Below are 5,638 nucleotides of genomic sequence, written 5' to 3'. Positions count from 1 at the left end.
TTGCCGCCGCCGCGGCCGCAGCCGCCGTGTCCCACTCCGCCTTGATGGTCCGGCCCCATGGCCGGAAGTTGATTCGAAGGAGCTTCTTCCGGGCCATGGCGGCTGCGCGATGGCTCCCGTACTCGATGAACGCGTAGCCTCGGTTGAGGGTTTTGTCCCAGCGACAAACGCTCATTTTGACGTCCACCACGCCCTTCGTGGCACCGCTCATCGCCATCATCACCTCCGCTCGCTTCTTGTCCATTGGCAGCCCCCCAATGAAGAGGCGGCGATTGTCCACGCTGATGCAGACTGCAATGCGGCGTCCGGGACGGATCTCTACCTTGTCGAGTTTCTTGATGGCATCCGTGGCTTGGGCGAGCGTCGCGTAGGTAGCGAACGCATAGCCGCGGGTCTCTCCGCTATAACCCATCATGAGGCGGAGCTGGTAGAGCTTCCCCACCGTCTCAAGCACGGGCACCAGCTCATCCTCGTAGAGGTCGTGCGGGATCCTCCCCAGAAACACCTCGCAGCCATGGGCGGGAGGGGGCCCCTGCCAGTCGGGCGGTGGTCCGAACTTCCTCTGTCCGTTCTCCTGCACAAAGTTGTACCCCGTGCGCAACATGAGGTCCAGCAGGACCTTCATGCAGGCCATGCCGAGCACCGGTGGTTTGGCTACTACCGTGGTGCTGGGGCAGCGGCTTGGGGCCCGGTGGAGCCCTTGACACTCCGCGCGGTCGCCTCGTGCCGACAAAGCCACGGGGGGAATCAGCTCCTGAAAAGCCAAATCCCCGGCAGGAACTCGCTCGGCCCAAACCTACAGGCCAGCAGTGAAGAGAGGAAGAGAGAGAGAGTGGAGACGGATGGAGAAGGAGAGACGCGTTTGTTCGGTCCATGGGCCTAAATGTGACGTTAGCGTAGCCTGTGCAGTATGCATACAGCGCTTTTGTCAATCCACTCCTGGATCAAGCCCTCCCCCACATTGCACAGAGGAGACAAGAAACACAAACCCACACGGTTCCCGGCATGCGTTTGTTTGTCCTCGGAAATGTTCACCGAGCGATGATTTTGCGTTTCGAGCGGCGTTTGACTTCGCGCGGTGAACTTCGCCCGTGATGACGTCACTGGGCACGACAGGAGAGGTCGGCACTGACTTTTAGCGCCGGTTTTTTACTCCCCATCCAATAGTCCATGAGACGCTTCAAAATGAGACCGTTTTGTCGGTATCAAAGTATGACAAAATAAGAATAGATTTGATCCTTTTTTGGCAACAAAACGAGTGTTTAGATGTTCAAACACCAAACAGAAACCTTCTTCAATGAATCTTAAGATCTGTTTTATTGCCAGAAAGGATACAACCTATTCTTATTTTTTCATAGCCCATGAGATGTCTCCTTTGTCGGTACCACGTGAGGTGGCCTACATTGAGCAGTTTCAATTTCTCTACGTGGCCAGTGATAAACAAATGCAATGAGTGAGACTATCAAGTAATTTACTTTCATTTTCCATCCAAATAAATGGGTACGACTGAAGTCTTGCTACCTTAGGTGGTACCGAGTTCTACTCTGGACCATGAGTGGGCCGTTTAATCAATTTTGGCCAGTTTTCAACATTGTTAGGTCCCTAACAGCAACAGAGCTGTTGTACTACAATTGTGTTCATATTGGATCATCTTTACAACAGAGCAAACATGCAGACAGATCTAATGCTTAATGCTTTCAAATCCTCATTGTTGAAATGTGAGTTTACTTGCAAATGGAATCACAGTCCCAAATCATGACCGCAGAATGGTTGGAGCGAGTTGTTGGGGAGGGTGGTGGGTCGGGGGTTGAATTGCCATCATCAAAGCAGCACACGCCCCACCTTATGAACCACACAGAGTAATTACGCGAGCCAGACGTTGTATAGAAATTATTATTGTTGTTAGTGTAGCATTCACCAAAACGATCCAGCATATGTTTTATTTGGTCACGCCATTCATATTCAGATATTCATTTTGCTTGTGTTTCAGAGTGGGCCGATTCATCTTTGATCTCATGAAGATGCGAAATCGTAAATAGGTTTTGATCAAGTTGCTAAAAGGATACAATTTTTAAACGGATATTTTAAATCAATGGAGTGCATGTTTTACAATTCACGCAGCTCAATAACGAAAGAAATAATATCGCATGGTTTTAATTAAGTAAAATATTTCATATATATAAGAATTTATAAATTTGTGTCATGAATTGGTGATGAATTTTGCTTTGACCATCTCTTAAATGACCGCAGTTATAATGAGCTGGGATATCATCATATTTCTCAAGTCGTCGATCACTCAACCAAATATATCGGTTTCATTACTCGACAAATTGGATAGCAATTAGTTTTTTTAAAAATTGTCCGCATATGTGCCACTGGATGGGAGGTTATGGGCGCGGCATAATCTGTTGTATCATGCTGGGCGTGGCTTGTAGGGGGTTTCCTACCTTCGGGAAGCGTGATGCTGAAATGGTCGCTGTTTTTTAATCAAATATAGATTTAAAACTCATTTCTTTAGAACTGCTTTTCGTATTCTTAGCTCTTTCGGTAAAGTCACGTTGAAGGGAAACAATAAAATAATAAAATATATATAAAACAATAAAAATTCTCACGACATTTCGACCATAACGCAAACGGTCATCATCAGGTGTGAAAAACCAACGACCGTTGCATATCAGCTCCTAGCTATATTTTATTATTTTATTGTTTCCCTTCAACGTGACTTTACCGAAAGAGCTAAGAATATGAATTACTGCAGTCACGGAAGCTTTAAATCAAAATTTAACTGCTTTTTGTGTTTAGTCTTTTGTCCTTCCCCCACACCTCTGATTGGCACGGTTAACTACCGTACAGCGTGAAAGAAGTTCAACAACATACATGCACACAAAAGTTATAAGTTTAGTCAATTCACTTAATCGACTAATCATATCAGCTCCTAGCTATATTGCACTCTTTGTAGGTGAGTAGGTCGGTAGCTGCGCTACTGTTGTGACATTGCCTACACGATTAACTCTGCCGTGGCGAATAGCGCGAGTGGTGTGTGTGTGTGATAATTATACATGACGACAGTGGTGTAGCTTGTACAGAATAAGTTAACACGATTTTTAATTTAGAGAGCATCTACATGCAACCGAATCTCACGACGCTATACCACAACAGACGCGTGCACCTAACCGGTAACAACGAGGCGTGATATTTGTCCGGTATTTTAAGAGAGAGACGGCCATAGGCAGAGAAGAGGAGGAAATATATTTAGCTTGGACGTGGACAGATGGTTGAGGGAAGTAAGTTCCAGATCTTGGAGGCAGCAAGAGGAGAAGGCGAAGCAAATGACGAATCGAGGGTTGACCTCTACACAAGGAGAAGGTCAACTCGCTGCTTCGATCAGAAAGCTTCGGCTCCTGCGGCGCAGAGCGCACGGAGGCAGTGCCTGGTGTAAGAGGGGAGATGAGGCTTGCACGTTGGAACCGGCAACAGTTGAATCCACATTCAGAGACGTTCGATTCGATATTGTGCACAGTCTCACGTGTACAGGATACATTACGTGAGAGCCCGGAGTGCAGCGGAGGGGGGTGAGGCTGATTCATTCGGCCTCAGAGGAATGCCGTGAGCCTCAACCGGTCCGTCATCAGCCTCAGCCGTGGTCTATCCGCTGCGGGGTGAAGGGCACCCCCCTCGTTAGTCGCTCTCGGTACTGCCAGGGCCACGTTACACTTCACTCCTGCGTCACGAAGCGATCCCGTAGCTCCGTCTCTACACGGGCTGGGCCAGACGTGGGAAAAGGACGGCCCGTTGGGCTTCTTAATCCGGCCTGCCGAACTTGTCCATATATTATTATTGTTGTTGTTGTTAAATTAAATTTTACCTTTCTCCTGTAATGCCCCCGTTTCCCAGATTAGACGGCGCACATTGACCGGGAGTGTGGACATTGTTTTTGGCGCAGGCCTCAGACGTTTCGTGATGTTTGATCAGTCACGTTACGACACGTTTTTGTGTCGTTCACGTTCGTGCAATTTGTTAAATTGACTTGCAAATAAACGCTTTGCTACCTGTTAAAGGCCAAATACTTTCATGTAATGATTTTTGACACCGTCATTTATATTTAGTTCACGCAAACGCTCCATCCACCACCATCACCACCAACATCACCACCACCATCACCACCACCGGCATCACCACCACCAACAACATCACCACCACCAACATCACCACCACCACCAACATCACCACCACAAACATCACCATCACCACCAACATCACCACCACCAACATCACCACCACCAACATCACCACCACCACCAAGAGCACCATCACCACCACCAACATCACCATCACCACCACCAAACTCACCACCACCACCAACATCACCACCACTAACATCCGCACCACCACCAACATCACCACCACCACCAACATCACCACCAACATCACCACCATCACCACCACCATCACCACCACCAACATCACCACCAACATCACCACCACCACCACGAACATCACCACCACCACCAACACCACCACCACAACCACCAACATCACCACCACCATCACCACCACCAACATTACCACCAACATCCCCACCACCACCAACATCACCACCACCAACATCACCACCAACATCACCACCACCAACATCACCACCCCCAACATCACCACCACCACCAACATCACCACTACCAACATCACCACCACCAACATCACCACCACCAACATCACCACCACCATCACCACTACCACCAACATCACCACCAACATCACCACCATCACCACCACCACCATCACCAACATCACCACCACCATCACTACCACCATCACCACCACCAACATCACCACCACCACCAACATCACCATCACTAACAACATCACCACCACCAACATCACCACCACCACCAACATCACCACCACCACCAACATCACCACCACCAACACCACCACCAACATCACCACCACCAACATCACCACCACCACCAACATCACCACCACCATCACCACCACCACCAACATCACCACCACCAACATCACCACCATCACCAACACCACCACCAACATCACCACCACCAACATCACCACCACCACCAACAACACCACCACTACCAACATCACCACCACCATCACCACCACCACCAACATCACCATCACCAACAACAACACCACCAACAGCACCACCAACATCACCACCAACACCACCACCACCATCAAAGACAAACTATAGAGTTCCCCCCCCCACCACCGTACGAGCCCTGGAACGAGACCCTTGGGGGGCGAGCCGCTGTTCAGTCTCCAGCAGCAGCAGCAGCAGCCGCCGTGTGGCGCACGATGGGGTGACCAAGCGCCTGAGCGCGCGGCCGCCTTTGTCTCCCCAGCGAGCCCCAGGCGGCCAACATCGCCACCCTGGGCCGGGTGAGCAATCTAGCCGAGACCGGCGACACTCCCGGGGACCAGGCCTCACTACGGCACTTACCGGCGCAAAGCTCCTGTAGGTGTCTGGGGGAGGGGGTCTTGATGAGGTTACACACGAAACTGTTTCCTAGTGCGCTGGTGGAAGAGGAGGTCGCTTATGTCCGACGTTCCGTGTCACTGCCACGGACGGGTGACTTGCGCGCGTGCCGTCAAAGGCCTTAGCTTGACGCTTTCAGAA

This window comes from Petromyzon marinus, unplaced genomic scaffold (genome assembly GCF_048934315.1).
Source record: "Petromyzon marinus isolate PM22_M1 ecotype Great Lakes invasive population unplaced genomic scaffold, UKy_Petmar_22M1.pri1.0 PM_G_Scaffold_15, whole genome shotgun sequence".
Classification (NCBI taxonomy): Eukaryota; Metazoa; Chordata; class Hyperoartia; order Petromyzontiformes; family Petromyzontidae; genus Petromyzon; species Petromyzon marinus.
The sequence above is the reverse complement of the archived record's forward strand: the minus strand, read 5'-3'. Positions refer to the sequence as shown.